A 20,659-nucleotide genomic window follows, 5' to 3' on the forward strand; every position below is an offset into this window, starting at 1 on the left:
GAAGGTCATCGGGTGGAAAAATGGAGCCTCAGCCATGAAAGATACATGGCAGCCACTGAGTCAGCCTGGAACTGCCTTCCCTTCTGGCCTTTTTGTTTAAATCGCTGTGGTTGGAAATCTGTTATTTGCAGCCCAAATCATCCTAAACTGAGAAAACTGCCTTGAATTTATTCATTCTTCCCACGCATGATTCTTTACTGTCACACCCAGTGAGCGCAGAATCCATAGTGGATGACACACTGCCTTTCTCTTCTCATAGCACACAAAATTGCTACCTTTTCTTTATCTTCCTTAATTTTTTTATATTTAAGTAATCTCCACACACAAGACAGGGCTCGAACTCACAACCCTGAGATGGAGAATCGTATCGTACACTCCCCTGATGGAGCCAGCCGGGCGCCCCCTGGTTCCTTATTTTTTGTTACATGTGACTATAGAATAAATTCCTCTAAGTGGAATTTCTGGGTCAGAGATTATATGCTTTTTAAGGTTTCTGACCTCGAAGGGTTTCCTTTCTTTTCTTGTCAGCTCATCATAAGACTTTAAGAATGTTTTTTTTTTTTAATTTTAATGAGTTTTTGGTGTTTTAAACTGGTGTATTTTCCCTCTTTCTTTCTTCTCCTTTTTTAACCTGTTTGGTTCACCACAGTGCCTGCAATGTTACTTCTTTCTTTATATATACTTTTTTGAGCAGTTACAATGTACTTGGCACTTTTTGCAAACATTTCCTCATTTAATAACCCCAGGGGATAAGTGGTATTTCCTTTTTTTTTTTTTTTTTTTACCCAGTTTGTGAGAGGGTAGGGGTGTTTTGTAGGGGTGTTTAACCACTTAGTGTTCACTGAACGTTTGGTCTTACCTGGCATTTTGTGTTAGGTTTTCACATTATTATCCTTTCTTATTATTTACCTTTATTTAAGTTTTGTTTTGCTTTGTCATTTTTCTCTCTTTTAAAGTAGAAAAAGAATTTTATCTGTGACTTGGGAGTTCAATGTCCAGTTTTTGTTCCGATTATGAGTACATTTAAAATTTGAACTTATTTAACATTGGAGCAGTATCTGTGGAGTCCCCATAAGCCACGAGTGCTTTAGCACGCTGCTTCCTCCCTCCCTCCCTTCCTCCCTCCCTTTCTTCCTTCCTTCCTCCCTCCCTCCCTCCCTCCCTCCCTTCCTTCCTTCCTTCCTTCCTTCTTCTTACTGCCTGAATTTTGTTGAAATAATTAGAAATGTTTGTTCATACTTTTTTTTTTACATTTTGCTCCTTTAAGCATCATTGCTGAATATTTCCATCGTTTCAACACCATTAGTAGTGTTTTGTCAGCTTTATTGTTCACTGCTATTTCTTGCATACTTCTTTGTGTCTATACTTCTTTTTTTTTTTTTTTTTTGAAGATTTATTTATTTGAGAGAGAGAAAGAGCAAGTGATGGGAGGGGCAGAGGGAGAGGGAGAGAAATCCTCAGGCAGACTCCCTGCCGAGCACAGAGCCCTATGTGGGCCTTGATCCCAGGATCCTGAGATCATGACCTGAGCCAAAATCAAGAATCGGCTGCTCAGCCAACTGAGCCAACTATGTCTACACCCCTGTAGATCTTCTAGTTTCTTGAATTCCTTATTCTAACTTATTTTTTTCAATTGCTTGTATGTCCTCCCTTCCTTGAGAATTTTCTTTCCAGAGGCACCTGGGTAGTAGATCAGTCTGTTGAGCATCTGACTCTTGATTTTGGCTTAGGTCATGATCTCAGGTCATGAGATCCAGCCCCACGTCAGGCTCCGCAGAGGGAGCCTGCTTGGGAGTCTCCCCTCTCTCTTTGCCTCCCTCCCCCCAAAACAAAACTTTTTCCCCAGAAAGGGTCTATGGAAAGTGTATTTTTTTCTTATGTATTATATGTTTTTAATTTCTTATATTTCTTATGTATTTTTAAATATTTCTTAGCTTTCTAATAATAATAGTACATAATTTAGCTAAGTCTAGACTTCTTAGGTCACTGTCTCTTCCCTTCAGAGTCCTGTAAGTCTTACTCCACCGTCCTTTAGTGGTTAGTGCGGTGGATGAGAAGCTTGATGTTTATTTCATTCATGTTCCTTTTTATTGTTGTTAATAAATCTTGGTGGAGGTTCAAATGTCTTCATTTTTCTCCCAGCATTCAGAAATTTGGGGTTGTGTGGCTCTTTCATGATGAATTCTTCCAAGCTCTGAATGGATAATTTCAGTCTTAAAAACTGACTTTTAAGTTCTGTTTTTTCACCCATTATTTGCTTACTTACTATTTCTCCTTTACACAACCATTATTTCTTCCTGGTTCATTTTCTCTTTCAGTATTTCAATCATGCACATATTAGAGCTTCTGGATCTGTTATTCTAGAGCTGTCTTTTCTTTTAGATTTATTTATTTATTTATTTATTTATTTATTTATTTATTTATTTAGAGAATGCACACGTGTGAGCAGGGGGGAGGAGCCAGAGGAGAGGGTGAGAGAACCTCAAGCAACTTGTGCTGAGTGTGGAGCCTGGAGCCCGTCGTAGGGCTCAATCGTGACCTGAGTTGGCTGCTTACCCGACTGAGCCCCCCAGGAGCTGTCTCTTCACTAGTAGTTTCCAGTTTTTCTGCCTTTCCCTGTGAGTTTTGGGAGATCTCACTGAGCAGCTACATGTCTGCAGGTTCCCCTTGGTTTTCTGTGGTGGCCAGTCTGCATTTCACTGCCTGTTTTTTAGGCCTCCAGTTCCACCTTTTGTCTTCGACTTCTATTCCTTGTTGCTCCTTTTCACCTCTCACCCTTCTGACATTTGTAGCAGTGATTCACTGTTCTTTTGGATCTTAACCGAGAATGTAAATTTTAAGATTTGTAAACCTGTCTTTTTTCTTGCAGTTGCCCAAATTATTCAGATTATTCTACTTGTCTTAAAATATCGGAGTCTTTTCTCCCATCTCCTTTGCCAGCTTCTCTGTTGGCTCCTCTGCCAAGTGCAGTCTGGTCTGTTCAATATTGGTAACTGAAATATGCTTTGTCAGGGGTTGTGTAGGTCATTGTTCAGTTCTTTTCATCATAGGCAGAAATCGGGGAAAGCTGGATGCATTGTACTTTCTCATCAGCAGCCCGGGTCCCAGTGGTCTGTGTGGGGTAGGGATGGAGAGTGGGCAGTGGGAGACAGCTGCAGGGTGGAGTACCCCTTTGTTGAGGAACAGTCTCCCTTTTGTGCTGCACTGGCAGCTCTAGGCCGACTGGAGTAGTTTCCCTGCCCCCTGAATAGCTGCGTGGCCTGGCACCCAGGCAGGAGCTCCAGCACAGCCCTTTGTCCCCGCTGGTCTTGCTTCCAGCCTCTGCTCCAGTTCACGAGCTCTTCACACCATCTGGAGAGGGGCCCCGGGTGGACTTGGGCCCTCTGTGTAGTGGAAGCTTAAGAGTTTAAGTTGAGCCCCCTCCTGGCCTTGCTGGTCAACATTGGGCCCCTTGTTTAACCCTCTGAAGCCAGCTTACCGGTGGATGTGATAATATTGAAATTTGTCGACAGCTTGAGGCGCTTCATTGGCCTTCGAGCTCTCAGTAGCTCGTGAATGGCAGCAGCTTTGTTGCTAATGCTGTTCCAGGGACTGGCTGCTGGTTGGGCTCTCCTGCCTCTGCTGACTCCTCAGGGGTTCACGTTTGTGGATGGGTCTCTTAGCTGGCCAGTTGGCGGTGAAGAATGCTCCTTACGGAGTTAGCTGGGTCATTTTCACAAAAAGTGATGAGAAAAGGGAGTTGTATGCATCATACTGGTTCCAGGTGCTCACATGTAATTCTTTATTTTCTTTTTAAAGACCTATTTATTTGAGGGGGGGGGGGGAGAGTGCACGGTGCCTGTGTGAGCGGGAGAGGGGCAGAGGGAGAGGGACAGAGAATCCTCAAGCCGTCTCCCACTGAGCATGGAGCCTCCTGTGGGGCTGCTAAGATCATGACCCGAGTTGAAATCAAGAGTTGGACACCTAAAGGACTGAGCCACCAGGCACCCCTCACATGTAATTCTTTAAACCAGTGCGATTTGTTTTAATAAATGGTGTGAGGTAAGGGTCCACTTTTCTGGAAAGAAATAATTAGGGTAGCAGCTTTTATTGTATAATTTAACTTTCCTCCATTATTTTTAATAACTTGTTAGAGTGCTCATTAATATATATGCTTGAATCTGTTTCTGGGCTTTTATTTTTTTCCACTGGCCAGTCTATTTAATTGCTATCATGCCATGATATTTGAATCTTTCTTTCTTCAGTGGTAGGATTAGTTGTTAAGAGCATGGGGTTTGGAGACAGGCTGCCAGGGTTTGAATCCTGGCTCCTTTTATTCCTAAGGGCTTAAGTAAATTACTTAACCTCTGTGTACCTCAGTGTTATAATCTTGAACACGGATATAGTGTAAAGCTTAAATAATTGTCATCAAGTAACTAAAACTTGAGCCTTGGTTAGTATAGTGCTCCCTAAATGTTGTTATTATTACATCTCAAATCTTTTACCATATACAACACAGATTTTTTTAGTTTTGAGTCCACCTTTTAAAACTGGAGATCAAAAAACTGTAAAAGATTCTCTTCTTCATGATCTTCTTTCCTCTTATTTCTAAGCAGAGATGTGGCTTCAATTCTATAAATAAAAGCACCAAGAACTCATAGTGTAGTCTTGCAAAGTCCTGGAGTGTGTTTTTGAGAAAGAGTGAATAAAAACCTGCCTCTGGGCTCTTGAGGGCTGGGACCCCATCTATACCCTCTTAGTATAGTACCAGTCCTGGTTTGAAATACGTACCTGCTGCATGCTTTCCAAAATGAAGGAGAAGTAATACTTTAGTCACTCATTCATTCATTTATTTAAGATTTTATTCATTTACTCATGAGAGACAGAGATGCAGGCAGAGGGAGAAGCAGGCTCCATGCAGGGAGCCCGACGTGGGACTCGATCCCAGGACTCCAGGATCCCTCGACCGAAGGTGGCACTAAACCTCTGAGCCACCCGGGCTGCCCTACTTTAGCCTTTTAATAAACAAGAGTTTAAAAAAATACCATGAGGGGCGCCTGGGTGGCTCAGTCGGTTGAGCATCTGACTTCGGCTCAGGTTATGGTCTCAGGGTCCTGGGATCCCGCACTCAGCAGGGAGTCTACTTGTCCCTCTCCCTCTGCCCCTCCCCTTGCTCATGCTCTCTCTCAAATAAAATCTTTAAAAAAAAATAATGAAACTGGGTTAGAGTCGATTAAACTTTTTCACATTTGCAATACGAGTGGAAAAGCCTGATCTTTCTCAAGATATTCAGTGCCAGGAAATAAATTTAGTGGAGCAAGGAGATTTTGTTGGTTAAAGCATTTTCGGTGTACTGATCGAAGTGGTCGGATGTGTTATGATTGGATGAAGTGGATTTTGTCCACACTGACAAGGCGCAGGTGGAGAAGCCCCATAGGAAGCCCTCGTTCTTTTCAGGGGCCTAAGAGGAGTTGGGAGAGAAATGAAGAAGTGGTGGTGGTATTCTGTGCCAGCCTGTAAGGGTCGCGGCCCCAAGAGGCTGAGAGGCCTTGCCTGAACAGCTCGCGGTCTGGTCTGTCTCGCGGCCTCTGGGCCTGCTAGACCTGCCTCAAGTGCTGTGCAAGGGGCTGTAAATGCCCACCGGCCGATTTCTTTGCTTTCTGTCTTCTGTTACTAACAGTGAACATTTCACCAGGCTTCCTGCATGTCCCCTTCTGGGCGCACAGTCTGCTCTGCTCCGAGAGGCCAGACGGCCTCAGAAATAAGGTGGAGGTGAGGGAGACGAGGGAGACGGAGGCTTCCAGGTCAGGCTGCCCGGAGGCCTCCGGGTCTTCCCTTCACCCGCTGGGGCCCGGGGGGCGGGGGGGGGGGGGGGGGTTCGGCGAGTGCACACTGCAGCTCCTCACCTCTGAAATGGAGATGAAAACAGGATCCCCACCCCCCCCAAAGCAAGTGAAGAACAATGTCTCTTATGTAAGCGATGCCCAGATGGTGGCACCCTAGTTTGGGCTGTAGTAACAAATTCCCATGGATTGGGTGGTGTTCCCGTGGCTTCGGGGCTGGAAGTCTGTGATCAGGGTGTGGAGGAGGGTCGGGCTCGGGGTAAGAGCCTTCTCCTGGTGTGTAGATGTCTGTCATCTTGGACCCTCACGTGGAGGAAAGGTGGTGTTTCTTCCCAGGGTGCTATTCACGAGGGCTCCACCTTCAAGACCTTATTCTCCCCCACAGGCCCCCCTCCTAACCCTAGCACATAGGAGGTTAGGTTCTGGCAGAGGGGGCAGCTGGCCTCCGTGCTTGAGCGTCTGCCCTCGGCTCAGGGCGTGACACCGGGTCCTGGGATCGAGTGCCGCCTCGGGCTCCCCACGGGGAGCCTGCTTCTCCCTCTGCCTGGGTCTCTGCCTCTCTGTGTGTCCCTCATGAATAAATAAATAAAACCTTAAGAAAAGGATTCTGACAGAGGAATTTGGGGAGGGACTTAAGCATTCAGTACCTAACAGTTATTATTCCTTCCACTACTCCTGCTGTTGCACTTTCTCAGCCAGCAGGAGAGCTGGAAGCTTTACTCTGACCATCCCCCCAGTCTCCATTGCTGATTCGGGGTCCCATGTCCGACTTCTCCGACCCTGGGAGTGCCTGCATACCCTTTAATCTGGCTCGACTCTTTTTTTTTTTAATAATTATTTATTTATTTATGATAGTCACACAGAGAGAGAGAGAGGGAGAGACACAGGCAGAGGGAGAAGCAGGCTCCATGCACTGGGAGCCCGACGTGGGATTCGATCCCAGGTCTCCAGGATCATGCCCTGGGCCAAAGGCAGGTGCCAAACCACTGCGCCACCCAGGGATCCCTGGCTCGACTCTTAATGGAAGGGATGCCTACTGGAAGTTTTTGATCTTTTTTACAATGTGATTGATGGGTGCCCACCTCTGTCATCCTTTATATATCAGGAAGCGCAACACGTATCTGTTGGGCAGTTGGTGATACTTGAAAAATTTCAGCTTTTGCTGGGCTTTGCTCCTTTTCAGGTTGCTGTGTTAGCTTCAGCTGCCTTCCGTAGCCTACATTTATGCATATGAATTACTCTAATAGACTCTGATTTGTAACTACGCTTTACATTTTGTATTTTGCAGTTATCTTAGTTATCTTGGCCATGGTTAACGGTTATTATCAGCAGACCTGTGGGCCGTGATCAGTGTGACTTGGGAAGTGCCATTTTCCTAAGAGAGAATTGACCTTGACCCACTTAGGCAAGATAGAAAACAGCCAGTTCTTTGGCTTTGTGTTCTTTTTAATCACAGAGAGCAGAATCATTGCAGCAGTTACCCAGGCTCAGCTAATTGAAAGGACTCACAAGATTTCACAAAGTAAACTTACCTAAAGCTCTAGTAAAGACAGTGAGTACAACACAGCAGGAGGAGGAGAACGCAAGGCAAACGTCCAGGAGGTCTGGTACATCCCAGGTCCTTTTTCACGTGCACATATACTTTTTGTCTTTGCATCTTGAGCCTTCGGGAAACATGTGAGATGGTGTCGCCTGGACAGATAGATCAGTGGAACAGAGCAGAGTCCACAGAGAGAAACACACACATAGACAGTCAATTGATTTTTGACAAATTTGGTGGTGAAAGGATTATCTTTTCAACAAATGATGCTGGAACAATTGAATATGCACGTGTTGAAAAAATGACCCATGTCTCATACACTTATAAAATGAACACAGAATAGATCACAGACTTAAATGTAAAACCCCAAACCACAAAGCTTCTGGGAGAAATATAGGACAAAATTTTTGTGACCAGAATCTGGTCACAGATTTTGCAAAATCCCCAGGTTATTCTTATGCACATGAAAATTGGGAAAGGACCTGCCTATAAGGTGTGTTTTGAAGGTTGAGTACTAGTTATGTGGCGAAAAAGGAAGATGGGGGAGAAACAAACAAACGCTTCAGCAGAGGGTCAGCACATTCAGGGGATATGATGAGTGAGGGCATGGCTTTCACATAATAAGTTCATGCAAGAATTTTCACCACTGTGCAGTGAAATAAAAACAAAAAGGACAATATAATGAGGTTTTTATATCTAAAGTTAAATTTATTCAGATTTCAGAATTCTCAGATCATGCCCTTCTTAACTTTTCATAAAATGAAAGTGCTAGCAAATTGTAGGGGTTTTTTGTTTGTTTGTTTGTTTGAAATGTTTTTTCCTTGGCAAAATCAAAAGGTGACAACCCTATGTTTAACTCACCACCCTTTCAGTTTTAGTTTTAATTTTTCTCCTGACCTATGAAATCCAACGAAGTTTGGCCATTAAGAGGAGTTGAGCAGAGTATTGGACAGCTGGGGCTGGAGGAGCAGACAGGGGTCAGGTTTTGGAGGACCTGGCAAGCTGTGCGGGTGGACTTGATCCCCACATCATGGAAGGCTGAGTCACAGTTGGAATTGCACGTTAGAAAGTTGACGTTAGAGGCGGGTGAAGGGAGCAGAGCAGAGTGGAGCAGGAGGCAGGAGACCAGGCCGGAGGCTCTTGATGTATCATTGGGAGTGTGACAAAGGCCGCCTGGTAGAGCAGAGCCAGGACAGACTCCACTTACTACAGGTGGAATTGACAGGAATTAACAATCTAGTGGGCAGAAGAGGTAATTTTACATTAAATTATTGTTTGACTTTAAATTTTGTTGAATTTAGTATGCCCAAACTAGTGCGAGTCAGCGCTGTACTCAAACCTCTTAAAAGGATTGATTTAAATGACTATGGAGTGGAGTGATTGAGCATCTGTGCAGTGTAGTCCCTCAAAGACAAAGAGAAACTCATTAAAATGAGATCAGAGAGTTAATCCATCTTCACACTTAAGTACCCATTCATGAAAAGCTACACTGTGTGAATCAGAAAATGCTGATTTCATTCATTTTATTACGTATGTAACGACTTGGGAGAATGCGTGGCTAGTAAAATACTGGGTACTGCTAAGCTTTTTGAATGTTTATTTTTGCAGGGATTAACTCAATACTGCTGCATATTATGTAGCGTAATAATTTACATATCATGCTTGCTTTACAGAATGGCTTCTGGTGGAAGGGTCTCTGATTTGTCTGCCTTTAGCTCAAGATCCTTAGGAAATTCTTAGGAATTTCAGAATCTTTTTGGAAGTCAATGAATTCTTGAAAAGAAATTTAGGAAATGATTTTGTTTCTACTATTACTTTTACCTGACTTCTCCAACAAAAATATAAACGAGTGTTGACTAATAAACAGAAGGTTCTGTTTCTCTGGCTTCCCTGTGCTTTTAATGAGTTTGCTTGTAAGCTTTTTTGTTGGTGTGGCTTACTTTTAAGCCTGTTTTTCAAGGAAGGTCAAGATACAGTGATTTATTTCCAGACTTTTACAGACTGTTCAACCAATGCATAAACAAATTTGGCTGTTTGTAGGTTCATCTACACTGCATTTTGATACATCAAGGATATTCTGTGGGAGCTTATGTGAGAGGTTCACTATGGGAGGAAAGTTAATATGATTTTGATTTATGGGATTTATTAACATTCATGAGTTTACATTATGTATCTCAAAAACCCACAGGAAGGGAGGTTGATTATAGGAGGAGCGGGTATCTATACTGTGGTGTTTCAACAGAACATGAAATTTTCCAACCATTCATGCTAAACCATCACTTTATATCAAGCAAAATTATGGAGGTTTATTTGACCTGGCAAAGTAAAGATGTAGTCTCATTGTCTTTTTTATTTTCCCATTTTATACCTCCTATATATTCCCACAAAGCATATCTGATATGTTTAAAATTTGTGAGAAATATGATTAGTCTTAGTTACTTCATAAAATAGGCTAGATTTTAAGGGCTTTTATGATTCCATCTAGAAATTCACTACCTGTCTCTTGTCATAAGGGAGAGCAGATGGATGTTCAAAATAATGTAGATTATTTAATATGGAATCTGAATACTTTTATGCCATTTAGTGTTTCCCAGTAGTGAGGAGAATTTAATCTCCTAATGAAATATGTTTAAGCACTGCAGAAAATAGACATTTTCATCCACTCTGCTAACTTCAAAGCAGTCCATATGCTATTGTCTCCCTTATCATTTACATGTGCTACTATAATTTATGTATTGAGAATATTTAACAGGAGAACTTTAAAAGTTTTCTAGCAGGATTATTCTGATATTTTGTATTGATTTCTTTTGGGCATATGTGCCAGGTAATTGCCTCAGCTGTTAACACCTTTCAAAGCATGACTTTTTCTAGTTTGGTCATTCATTTTAGAGACCCAGAAATTGTTTGTTAACCGTTTTTCTAGAAATAAAACGTGTTTCATTCGTGAACTTTTTATTAACACCAACACAGGCTGTTAAACCAACTCAGATTGCCAACTGGATGACAAAAGTGTTTAGTACCACTTGAATTAATATCCACTACTGTTTCTTTTTCATAATTCCTCTGTGCTTAAAGGAGGCTATGCCTATCTGTTACATAGTTATTTTTACATATATATAAATATATATATATGTTACGAGTTATATATGTATATATGTTACGAGTTAAGGCCTCAAGATTTTTTAAAGGATATTTTATTTCTTTAAAAGATTTGTTTATTTTGAGAGGGAGAGAGTATGAGGGTGAGCAGGGGGAGGGGTAGAGGGAGAGAAGCAGACCCCCACTGAATGCAGAGGCTGATGAAGAGTTCAGGACCCCGAGATTAGGACCTGAGCCGAAACCAAGAGTCAAGATGCTTGACCGACAACCAGCCAGGTGCCCCAAGACCTCAAGATTTTTTGTTTAAAGATTTTATTTATTTATTTGAGAGAGTGAGAGAGATCACAGAGGGAGAAGGGGAAGGAGAAGCAGACTGGCCACTGAGCAGAGAGCCCAGAGAGGGGCTCAATCCCAGGACCCTGAGATCATGACTGGAGCCGCAGGCAGATGAGGCTAACTGAGCCACCTGGTGCCCCCCAAGACCTCAAGATTTTTAAGAATAATTTATCTTGGACAATTTCAACATATACAACACATGAAAATAATGATGATACCCATCATCCAGCTTCAGTGATCAACCTTCTGCCAATCTTGTTTCATGTATCTCTCCACTCCCTGCTTTGGGGTTTTGGGATTCACTTCATTCATTCATTCATTCATTTATTTGGCTCCATGCCTGATGTGGGGCTTGAACTCATGACCCTGAAATTAAGAGCCCGCCCCGTGCTCCTCTGGGATTCACTTTAAGTGAACTTTAGATTACTGTATCATTTTACCTGTTAATCCTGTAAGTGATAACTTGTTCCACATTCCGCAGTGCTGCTATGGAGGGCTAAATTAATAATAACTTCTTCATATCCTTGAGCATGTTCAAATTTCCCTAATTAGAACATATATTTTTTATATGTGATTTATTCAGACCACTATCCAAACAAGGTTTACATGGTGTGTTTAAAACAGTAGGCCTTTTTTTTTTTTTTTTTTTTTTTAAGATCTAATTATTTGAGAGAGAAATCAAGCACACAAGCAGGAGGAGCAGCAGGCAGAGGGAGAGGGAGAAGCAGGCTCCCCGCTGAGCAGGGAGCCTGAAGCGATGCGGGGCTCCATCCCAGGACCTGGGATCATGACCTGAGCCAAAGACAGATGTTTAACCGATTGAGCCACCCAGGTGCCCAAGATAGCAGGCTTTTTTTTTTTTTTTTTTTTTAAGATTTTTTATTTATTCATGAGAGGCACAGAGAGATAGAGAGGGGCAGAGGCACAGGCAGAGGGAGAAGCAGGCCCCATGCAGGGAGCCTGACGTGGGACTCGATCCCGGGTCTCCAGGATCAGGCCCTGGGCTGAAGGCGGCACTAAACCGCTGAGCCACCCGGGCTGCCTGAAAGTAGGCTTTTATTTTATTTTATTTTTTTAAATTTTTATTTTTTATTTTTTATTTTTTATTTTTTTTGAAAGTAGGCTTTTAATGTGACTTTTCCCACGATCTTGCTCTGTAATTTTGATCAAATTGTTTGATTCTCTAGACCCCCAGCACCTGCAGACATTCACTAGAAATGATGGTACTTTGCTTTACTCACCTTAGGGTATTTTGTAAAGGATAAAGAGAAGTAGGGTAGGGCAGGCAAAAAGGATGGACTTTATATTTTCTGCCCTGCTTTAATTTTGTTAATGGAATGATTGGGAATGTTAATGATTCCCAAAATCATGTCTTGCTTAACTTCTTGGGTCCATATTTTCATGGAGCATTTCTAGTCACCGTCGAAATACAAGAGGTGGTGTTGAAAAGCATGCATATGGCATGTTTCTTATGAGAACATGGACAGCAGAGAAAAGTGGTTATGATGGATGACTGGATTCCTGTTTTCTCTAACATTACCACATGCATTTTTAGAGAATATTTTCTTTGCTTGAAGTTCTAGGACATGAGGGAAATGGGAGCATAACTGAGTTATAGTCGTAATCTGATCAGTTATCTAGGAAAGGAAATGATAACTTTTAGGTGCCTGGGTGACTCAGTCGGTTACGCATCTGCCTTTGGCTCAGGTCACCATCTCAGGCTCTTGTCCTGCTCAGCGAGGAGTCTGCTTCTCCCTCTCCCACTACTCCGTCCCCCTGCTCATTCTCTCTCTTTTTCTGTCTCAAATGAATAAGTAAAAAGTCTTAAGAAAAAAAAAAGGAAAGGAAATGATAACTTTTGATCTGACCTGGGCTCATTTCCCACCATTGATTATCTTCTTCATCTTAGAATTGACATTTTTCAAAATTTCTCTAAGAAGCTAAGCCCTTATCTCTCAACTCTTCCCTTTTACCCCTTCTCTGTATTATTCCCTTCTAATTATACATTATGTAAGAGCTTCTCATTCTAATCTTTTTTATTCTTTCATGTTTTTAAACTTTTAATATTTTCCATATCATTGTGGTCTGTTAGGATTGTCTTGTAGAGTGTTTTTCATTTATCTCTCTTTTTTTAAAGATTTTATCTCTTTTTTTCCTTTTTTTTTTTTTTTTTTTTTGGCTTTTAAAAGACTTTACTGGGGAAACGTACAGGGGTGGGGACCGTCCGCGGAGACCTCTCCGATCGCTGTCCTCCATCTCTCTGGGCAGTAGCCATCCCCAGGGGCCCCTGCTCAGAAGCATCAGATCAGTTTTGGCAGGGGCCTTAAAGATTTTATTTCTTTATTCATGAGACACACACACACACACAGACACACACAGAGGTAGAGACACAGGCAGAGGGAGAAGCGGGCTCCCTGCAGGGACTTGATCCTGGGACCTCCGGGGTCATGCCCTGAGCCAGAGGCAGACGCTCCACCGCTGAGCCACCCAGGCATCCCTCATTTATCTTTTAGTTTATAAATCCTCTCTTTGATTGTATCTAATCTGTTCCATTTGTCTATTGAAATTTTTACTTCAGTAATACATTTTTTTCATTTTCAGAAGTTGTTTTTTTCAGTCCACTTACTGTCTTCATTTTTTAACCTCTTACTTTTGAAACACAGTAAATGTAGTTATTTTATATCTCTTTCTGATGATTTTAGTATCTGAAGTCTTTATTGGTCCCTTTTTTGCTCTGTAATTTTTGTTGGTTCTCACTCTGATACCTAGTTTCCTGGTGGGTTTTATTTTTAAAAACTGGATCCATTCATTTTCCTTAGAACCTCACCTGGGGAAAGTTTTTCAGGTGTCCTTGAAAGTGAGTTCCTCTGTAAGACTTGCTTTTGCTTCTATGGTTGCCTGAGGACATCATAGATTTAGGACCACTTATTAAATTCTCCATTAGAGAATAAGTTTGTACTGGATGTTTCATGAGGGTCAGCTTGTGGAGAACAGCTTTATTGATTGATTGATTGATTTTTAGGTAGATAAGTTTCCTTACTGTCCCATCTCTGCATGGGGAGATTTATTTCTTATAAACTCTTGCACCCAGGGTGTAGCGTTTGGAATCCTTAAATAAGGTTTCTTACTAGACTCCCCCTGTCGTTTAGGCCTAGACCTTTTCTCCTATAGCCCACACCAGTGTGACAATGAAATGGATACTTGGGATCTACAGGGTCCAGCAGAAGTTCTTAAGGTTAAAAACATTACAGTTAAAAAGTGCTAAGAACTCCCTTATTAGAATTTTGGGGATCTGCAGATCCCTCACTTTTAAACAGGTTTTAAAGTAACAACAATAAAAAGAAAACCACCTTCTGCTGAATTGCAGCCAGCGTTTGCGTTAGTCGGAAAGGTCTTTCTGCGTCTATTCTGCAGTCGTGCTGAAAGTCGGTGCGGTCCTCCAGCTTCTCTTTCTGGAAAAGTTAGTTGCCTTTTTGAGGTTTTCCCTGTTTTTCCAACGTGGGGTGTAACCGAGACGCAGTCTGCCGTCGTCAGCTGTGGGGCTCCCCGGGCTGGAACCGTTGCGGCCACCCCCGGCTCTGTGTCCGGCCCGTGGCTGCTGTGCGGCCGCTTGAGGCCTCCCGGGGTGTCGGCCCGGCCCAGGCTGTTGCGCTGCCAGAGCCCTGTTCTGAGGCCCCCGTTCTGTAAGCGTGCCCTCCCACACGGCTCAGAAGCTCTGCTTTGTGCCCTTTATCCCTGGACGCCGAGCCTGATTCCTGCAGCCCGAGTCCCAGGTGCCTGTGCATCCTGCAGGGGAGCCTCTGCCCCTCCGTGGGGGAGTGGCCGCGTGAATTCCTGTCCTGTGTTCCCGGCAGGGATGCCCTGTCCTGGCCCTCCCGTGGCCGCATCTTTGGCAGCTCTGTGAAGGTTACACTTTCAGAGAGGTAGCCTGTTTCTTTTTTAAAAACTAAAAAAAAAAAAAAAGAGTTTTTAATGTGGTAAAATAGACATAACAACATTTACCATTTTACCATTTTTAGGTGCACAGTTCAGTGACACCGGGGACATCCACAGTGTTTTGCGACCATCCCTACTGTCCGTTTCCCAAATGCAAACTTCATGCCCATTAAACAGTAGCCTCTCCTCCCAGCTCTGCTTTATTTTCCAGGGTGTAAGACCCTTGGCCATTTGGCTATAGGCGGCCTCCCTGGGAGGGAGCAGGGCATGTGCTACGGACTCGGAGCAGGGGCAGCCAGGGCACCTCTGAGTCACTGCTCTTGCGTTCACTGTTTCATTAGGTCCCTGTTGAGCATCGGTCAGTGGTGTGCGGTGACGACGGACCATGCCCGCCTGCTGCGTGGACGGCCAAGAACACTACTTCAGTCTCTTGTTCCTCTAGTGATTCCGCCCGTATTCCTCCTGGTGGGGGTAGCGATGAACACTCTCATGTTGTTGAATCGCTCAGACTGACAGTTCACAGCTTGTTCCCCTGTCTCTTTAGCCTGTGAGGGCCTCTGGCTGAGGAACAGGTAGCCCTGCTGCTCCCCAGTACCCCATCCAGCTTCGCCTTCTGGTGCTCTCCTCGGCCGCCCTCTGGGTTACACTTCACCACTGCACTGGGCACATGTTCGCTTTTTTCTCTTCTCTTTCCTGTTCTTTGTCCTTTCTTCTATGTATTTACATGACCTTTTCCAAGCATGACCTTCTCTGCGCTAAGTACTACATATTAAATATATAAAAGTGTTATAGGTATTTAAAAAAATCAAAGGTAAAAAAGGTAAATCAAAGGTTTTTACCTTTTACCTTTTTTATTTTACCAAAAATAAAAATTTTTTGAAGTTCTCCTAGAATTCCTTGACTTGCTAACTAGCATTGACAGGCCATGTGACTGCTCGGACGCTGGCGAGGTGCAGTGTGGCTCCGGAGCTTCCTTCCGCCCAGGAGTCTGGCAGGCTTGCCGGGAGAGTCCCGCTAACACAAGAGAGCGGAGGTGCAGGTCACAGCGGTGAGAGGTGAGAGGGAGGGGGCCTGGGAACCCTAAAGCCCACAGCTACGCAAAGGCGGGGAGCTGTGCTCCAACATCAGCCACAAAGAGCTGAACCGAGAATCAGAATCTACAAAGCCAGGCTAGAATGCAAGGAAACTAGTTGCAGACCCAGAGTAGTGCCTAATAGTAATGAAACCCCTCGGAATTAAGTCCTTGTGGGGGCTTCTTTCTCTCGAGGCCTTAGTGTTGATCGCAAAGCCAGTAATTCCGTGTGTTTTGTGTGCGTGTGTAATTTCTCACCTGCTGTTTACGTCTGTTTCACCTCATTTTGAGACTTCATTTTATAGGTTTTAAAAAACAAGAAGATACTGCTACTTGATTGTGCTGTTTAGAGTTCTGAGTTGTGAAACCATGTGACCTCTGGTTTGTGGGAGGGGCCCAGCCAGTCCCGACGCGGCGGGGTGTCAGCAGCATGCAGCACCCCTCCTGACGCACCTGACCGCCAGCACCCAGGTGGCTGGTTGTTTTGAAGCAGAGCTCCAGGTGGTGAAGTTAGGGGCGCCCCGGGGTCTGTGCTTGGGCACCGTTGCTCGGGCAGCGGCGGGCCTGGCGTGCAGCTGCCTGCAGGGTGGTGGGGAGCCTGAGCCCCACCGCAAGCCCCAGCGTCCTGGGGCCTTGGCCGCACAGCCAGTGTGGCAGGCGATGCGCGTGCTGTACTCCCCACGTGTGATCGGGATGCATATGATGAGACTCTAGTCTGTTTTATTACAAATAATCCTAGAGGAATGGCTGTAAAAAAAATCCTTTAGGTATGTTTTCCGAGAGTTTCTGCAACATTACTTGCATTTTCCACCTTTAAACAAGTCACCGTGAAAACTACCAAAAGTTGTTGACGGACGTCCCGTTGCTTCCAGTTCCTCTGTCCGTCGGCGGGTCGCGGGGGCTGCCTTCGGTTTGTACTGAGCTGCAGTGTGCGACCTGTGGGGAGAGTACTCCCTGGAAATTCAGGGTCGGCCTCCCTCGGCTCCCAGCCCCGGCCCCCCCCGCCCCCCAGGCACTTCAGCGATGGCAAAAATAACCATTGTCCCCTGGGAAATGGAGCTCATTGCTATGGTAACTAATGAAGGTTGCATCATTCTAGGGCACATTTTTAAAAGCCTGAATTTCAACATGGGTAGACGCCTCGTCTTATTTTATTCAGTAGCTTAGCAACCTGTGGTATACTGTTTGTCACCGCCCCCGGTCTTCCTCCTTCTCTCAGAGAACTGACCTATATAGATAGTTTTTTATTATGGGCACGTTCGCACTGTGAATTTGGTTCTGTTCTTGGGTATGTTTATGACGACTTTATTTTGTGGACCAAAACTCAGGCCCCATGCTGTGTCTGAGAAGCTGAGAAGCGAGGCTGTTTGTTCTCCGTGTGGGGCGCCCTCGCCCGGTCTGCGACCTCCTGCGCGCTGCACCCCTAATTGTTGCTGTTGCTCTGCGTTTGTCCTTGGTCCTCTCTCCCCCTCACTCACCAGCGGCTTAGCTCTCGCCTGTGTGCTGGTGGCTTCCCGACGCTGGGCTCCGGCTCAGGCCTCGCCCTGGACTCCAGGTGGCCGCCGGTGCTGCCTCGGGAGGCCCAGCTGGAGCACCCTGGGCGCAGCACGTTCAGGGAGCAGCCAGCATTGCCTGCTGGAGCGATCTTCGCCGCAGGGGCCGCCCCTCGTGCAGCTCCCCACACGCAGTCAGCCCCGAGTCTGCATGCTTCCCTCCTGCATGCTCTACCGTCTCCTTCTTCTCTTCTCCTTTTAGGCCTGGCCTCCTGGCTGGCCGGCCCGGTTGCTTCAGGATAAGCAGGTTTTCTCCAGGCTTCCCTAAACAAACAAACAAATTGTGGTTTTCTGACTGGCACGAGGCCTTCAGTGGCTCCCCGCAGTCCTCAGGGTAAAACCCAGACTCAGGAGGGCGGCCTCCTGCCCGCCCCATTGTCCAGCTTGCATCCCATCACCCCCACCTGCGCCCCTGCTGCCCTTGCCGCCGTCCTCAGGTGCCCCCGTCACCCCCACCCCCCGTCCTGCACCCCAGACGCCGTCCCCTGGGGACGCCCACACCTCCTGACCCAGGCCCCATGTCAGGGCTCGAAGCCCCGCGTGTTTCCTGACCAGCGTGGCGTCTCCCCCAGCTCCTACCTGGCTGGGCTGCAGTGCCGCGTGGGGAGCTTCTGGAACATTGGTGGCGCGGGGTGGTCTCTGTGGTTCCAGTGCGTTTCCTATACGCGGGCCTCGTGGGCACCTACTAGGTGTTTGTGAATGAATCGGAATGTTGTAAGTGCACTCATGAGCCACGGGGCAGACCCCTCACTACTGGATTTCAGCAGTCGGGAAATCCGGATGGTGGACGTCTCTGCAGCTCCTCGCCTCCGTCTAAGTGGACTCGCCAGGACCGCTGGAGCTCAGAGCCAGGGTGTGCTTTCCCGGGAGGATGGGGCGGCCGGCCACACGCACCTGTGCGCACGGTCTGTTCAGCAGCGGCTGTGGGCTGCGGAACCCCGTGGCCGGCTCACGTAGACGAGCGCCGCTGGAGAGCAGAAAGTCAAGTGTGGGCTGCAGTGTGGGACCCTCCCCAGGGGAGCAGTGGGCTTCGCTGCTGGAGCAGCGCCTGAGCTCCATGTGGTCACGTTGGCTGCTGCCGCAGGCAGGAGGCGGCCACACCTACCCCATGAAGGCTGCGTGGAGGCAGTGCCGGGTGCCCTTCCCCTCCGTTTCTTTAGGTGCTGGCGGACTCAGGAGCCACAGATCCGCACCCATGACCCCCCAGCACAGTGTGTGGATCGCTGGGTTTCAGGCCCGTGTCCTTGCTGCCACTCCGCACAAGGTCTCTGCAGGTGTGATCAGAACATCTCCTGGCAGTGGACAGTCGGGGTGGGTGGCAGGGAGGAACTCGTGACCGATCCCCTTGATGTGTTAGGAATGACGAGCCCACGCTTGGGCCTGGTGTGGAGCTCGGCCCTGGGCAGACGCCAGTGGGACTAAAGACGATGCCGTCCCCGATGGTGCGTAGAACTCAGCCGAGGAGCAGCCTAGTCCTGAGCAGGGTGGGGTTCTGATAAATATTACAGTGCACCGACCTCTGCTTTCACCTTAAAATAGAAGCAAAAGAAGAACTTTTTTTGGTTTAAGGGTAATATTTAAAATGATTCTTACCTGTTGAAATGTGGTCAGCTGTGTCCAGTATGGACCAGGAGAGGCAGCCGCCTCCGCGCCGCAGACCCGCTGCGGGGCCTTGTCTTACTAGTTTTGAGATGAGAATTTCTCCCCTCCCCGGCTGCCCTGACCGCGAGCGGGAGAGGAGGAGCTGGGAGGAGAGGACCGGCCTGGCGCGGGGGCAGCCGCCTGGCACCGTGTGTCTGGCACCATGTGTCTGGCCCCGTGGGGTTGCCGGGAACCGGGGCTCTGTGTCGGGGTGAGTGCTGCGCCTCTGGCCTTCGGAGGCACCTGCATTCTTCTCCAGGACACTGACCTCTACTGGCTTAGCCTGACTCGCAATCACAGCTGAGTGTCTTTCTTGGATTTTTTTCAAGGAAAAAAATTTCCACTCACTATTAAAGTCTTTTTATGCTGCTTTAAAAATATAATTTGCCAAGAAATTAGTACCTATAGGCTTTGTATAGTGGAATTAACATTTATCTAGGAAATTTGCATTTATCTGGGGGAATTCCTAGCTATCCAAATTTTACTTTTGACCTTTAGGATGTAGTGCTTTTTTTTTTTTTTTTAAAGTTTTTAACTGTTATTATACCTCTAAAGATAAGGGAACAAACATTTTTATAGTTTTGTTTTTATTTTATTTATTTATTTATTTTTATAGTTTTGCTTTTATTGTAAAATTTATCAATTCTTGATATATGTTGGTGTAAGGAAGGCAATATGTCTAGTGAAGAGAGCACAGAGTTTAAAATCACAGGTTTTGGTTCAGGCAGATTATTAGTTCAGGCAAATTGCTGAAATTCTCTGGGCCTTCTCACCTCTGAAGGGTGATTTGTTCACAGAGCTATTGTAAGGATTAACTATATACACAGAGTGTTTTGGGGGCTGTTGTTCCCGCAAAAATGTTTGTCACTACTATTAAAGTGAAAACTAACATTAGCCAGCCACCTTTTTGACCTATACAGCTGTTTAAAAAAATCTTAAAACAGACCTGTATTAGCTGTATTGTCATGTGCCTTTTCTACCGGGATTTTTAGAATCTCTGTTACTTAAGTGTCTGTCTATACATGCGTATCTGTGTAAGCTGAGAGTTTGTGCACCTGAAAGGCCAGGAGCGTTGGCTGCGGTGACATCGCGGTGCTCTACGACCTGGTGTGCTTGGTGGCGGAGCTGCCTTCAGCTCTGCTCTTCATGGAAGACGCTGTTCCACATCTGCAGTTATTTTAAACTCAGTATGTTGAAAATGAAACCTGCCCTGTTCTCCTGCCGTGCTGGGAGCAGTTTTGCATAGTGTGGTTGGGAGAGCGCAGCCTTTGGGGTTAGCCTGCCTGGGTCGTGGCTCCGTGTCCTGGGGCTCCCTGTGCTTCAGAGCCCTCCTCTCGGACAGGAGAGCCGTAGCTGTTGGGGTTGTTGGGAGGCCACGTATTGGAATTTTGTTGGCCAAACAGCCCCTTGAAAAGCCCAGCAGACTTCTTTTTGTTCGCTTACAGTGGTTTCCGTAGCCGATCACCTCTGCCCAGCAGCCTGTGTCGCTCCGGGTGTGTTGTCTTCCATTTACTGGCCCTCGCGCCCTGCCCATCCCTCCCAGGTCACCGTAAGCGCTGCAAGGGAGGCAGAGGAGAATGAGTCTAGCTTAGACAGCCAGCGTCTCTGCTGCCTTAGACCAACCTATTTTCATCCACCCAACAAATATTTATCATGTATT

At 45.9% G+C, this 20,659-nt stretch overlaps 1 protein-coding gene and 1 long non-coding RNA gene across 6 annotated transcripts in view; one reads left to right on the forward strand and one right to left on the reverse strand.

The window, feature by feature from the left end:
- The window catches only part of WDFY2 (WD repeat and FYVE domain containing 2), a 169,316-nt gene that overhangs the window by 41,871 nt on the left and 106,786 nt on the right, over positions 1-20,659 (forward strand). The window contains exon 1 of one of the 3 annotated variants that reach the window (XM_077855844.1): positions 15,651-15,788. The exons of the other annotated variants lie outside the window; for them this stretch is intronic. The gene's annotated coding sequence lies outside the window, so the exon portion shown is untranslated. Of the gene's footprint in view, positions 1-15,650; positions 15,789-20,659 lie in introns of those variants that run through there. 3 annotated transcript variants of the gene reach the window in all.
- On the reverse strand, positions 7,145-19,268 carry LOC144288130 (uncharacterized). 3 transcript variants are annotated; one of them, XR_013356133.1, is made up of 5 exons: positions 18,952-19,268; positions 17,938-18,833; positions 17,284-17,622; positions 14,148-16,741; positions 7,145-7,514 (listed from the first exon to the last, which is right to left on the reverse strand). It is a non-coding gene; the product is annotated as an uncharacterized LOC144288130 (long non-coding RNA). The 3 variants fall into 3 exon arrangements; XR_013356132.1 differs by lacking the exon at positions 7,145-7,514 and having other exon boundaries at positions 10,505-16,741; XR_013356131.1 differs by lacking the exons at positions 7,145-7,514; positions 14,148-16,741 and having other exon boundaries at positions 16,821-17,622.

This window comes from Canis aureus, chromosome 17 (genome assembly GCF_053574225.1).
Source record: "Canis aureus isolate CA01 chromosome 17, VMU_Caureus_v.1.0, whole genome shotgun sequence".
NCBI lineage: Eukaryota > Metazoa > Chordata > Mammalia > Carnivora > Canidae > Canis > Canis aureus.